Source organism: Hemibagrus wyckioides, linkage group LG22 (assembly GCF_019097595.1).
Source record: "Hemibagrus wyckioides isolate EC202008001 linkage group LG22, SWU_Hwy_1.0, whole genome shotgun sequence".
Lineage (NCBI taxonomy): Eukaryota > Metazoa > Chordata > Actinopteri > Siluriformes > Bagridae > Hemibagrus > Hemibagrus wyckioides.
Window position 1 is genome coordinate 22,196,366 of NC_080731.1, and position 2,500 is coordinate 22,198,865.

General features: G+C 37.1%; 1 protein-coding gene across 2 annotated transcripts in view; it reads left to right on the forward strand.

Moving 5' to 3' along the window:
• mybbp1a (MYB binding protein (P160) 1a) overlaps window positions 1-2,500 on the forward strand; it is a 46,397-nt gene that overhangs the window by 24,750 nt on the left and 19,147 nt on the right. The gene's annotated exons all lie outside the window — the stretch shown is intronic.

Consider the following 2,500-nt stretch of genomic DNA (forward strand, 5'->3'; position numbering starts at 1 on the left):
ATACCATCATTAATACCCTTTAGTACTCCCTATCTCCTCTAATACCATCATTAATACCCCTTTAGTACTCCTATACTCCTCTAATACCATCATTAATACCCCTTTAGTACTCCCTATACTCCTCTAATACCATCATTAATACTCTTTAGTACTCCCTATACACCTCTAATACCATCATTAATACCCCTTTAGTACTCATATACTGCTCTAATACCATCATTAATACCCTTTAGTACTCCTTATACTGCTCTAATACCATCATTAATACCCCTTTAGTACTCCCCTATACTCCTCTAATACCATCATTAATACCCCTTTAGTACTCCCCTATACTCCTCTAATACCATCATTAATACCCCTTTAGTACTCCCCTATACTCCTCTAATACCATCATTAATACCCCTTTAGTACTCCCTTATACTCCTCTAATACCATCATTAATACCCCTTTAGTACTCCCCTATACTCCTCTAATACCATCATTAATACCCCTTTAGTACTCCCCTATACTCCTCTAATACCATCATTAATACCCCTTTAGTACTCCCCTATACTCCTCTAATACCATCATTAATACCCCTTTAGTACTCCCCTATACTCCTCTAATACCATCATTAATACCCCTTTAGTACTCCCCTATACTCCTCTAATACCATCATTAATACCCTTTAGTACTCCCTTATACTGCTCTAATACCATCATTAATACCCCTTTAGTACTCCCCTATACTCCTCTAATACCATCATTAATACCCCTTTAGTACTCCCCTATACTCCTCTAATACCATCATTAATACTCTTTAGTACTCCCCTATACACCTCTAATACCATCATTAATACCCCTTTAGTACTCCCCTATACTCCTCTAATACCATCATTAATACCCCTTTAGTACTCCCCTATACTCCTCTAATACCATCATTAATACCCTTTAGTACTCCCCTATACTCCTCTAATACCATCATTAATACCCCTTTAGTACTCCCCTATACTCCTCTAATACCATCATTAATACCCTTTAGTACTCCCCTATACTGCTCTAATACCATCATTAATACCCCTTTAGTACTCCCCTATACTCCTCTAATACCATCATTAATACCCCTTTAGTACTCCCCTATACTCCTCTAATACCATCATTAATACCCTTTAGTACTCCCCTATACTCCTCTAATACCATCATTAATACCCTTTAGTACTCCCTTATACTGCTCTAATACCATCATTAATACCCCTTTAGTACTCCCCTATACTCCTCTAATACCATCATTAATACCCCTTTAGTACTCCCCTATACACCTCTAATACCATCATTAATACTCTTTAGTACTCCCCTATACACCTCTAATACCATCATTAATACCCCTTTAGTACTCCCTATACTCCTCTAATACCATCATTAATACCCCTTTAGTACTCCCTATACTCCTCTAATACCATCATTAATACCCTTTAGTACTCCCTATACTCCTCTAATACCATCATTAATACCCCTTTAGTACTCCCTATACTCCTCTAATACCATCATTAATACCCTTTAGTACTCCCTATACTGCTCTAATACCATCATTAATACCCCTTTAGTACTCCCTATACTCCTCTAATACCATCATTAATACCCCTTTAGTACTCCTATACTCCTCTAATACCATCATTAATACCCCTTTAGTACTCCCTATACTCCTCTAATACCATCATTAATACCCCTTTAGTACTCCTTATACTCCTCTAATACCATCATTAATACCCTTTAGTACTCCCCTATACTCCTCTAATACCATCATTAATACCCTTTAGTACTCCCTTATACTGCTCTAATACCATCATTAATACCCCTTTAGTACTCCCCTATACTCCTCTAATACCATCATTAATACCCTTTAGTACTCCCCTATACTCCTCTAATACCATCATTAATACCCCTTTAGTACTCCCCTATACTCCTCTAATACCATCATTAATACCCTTTAGTACTCCCCTATACTGCTCTAATACCATCATTAATACCCCTTTAGTACTCCCCTATACTCCTCTAATACCATCATTAATACCCTTTAGTACTCCCTATACTCCTCTAATACCATCATTAATACTCCTTTAGTTCTCCTCTATACTCCTCTTATACCATCATTGATACCCTTTTAGTACTCCCTTATACTCCTCTAATACCATCATTAATACCCCTTTAGTACTCCCCTATACTCCTCTAATACCATCATTAATACCCTTTAGTACTCCCTTATACTGCTCTAATACCATCATTAATACCCCTTTAGTACTCCCCTATACTCCTCTAATACCATCATTAATACCCTTTAGTACTCCCCTATACTCCTCTAATACCATCATTAATACCCCTTTAGTACTCCCCTATACTCCTCTAATACCATCATTAATACCCCTTTAGTACTCCCCTATACTCCTCTAATACCATCATTAATACCCTTTAGTACTCCCCTATACTCCTCTAATACCATCATTAATACCCCTTTAGTACTCCCT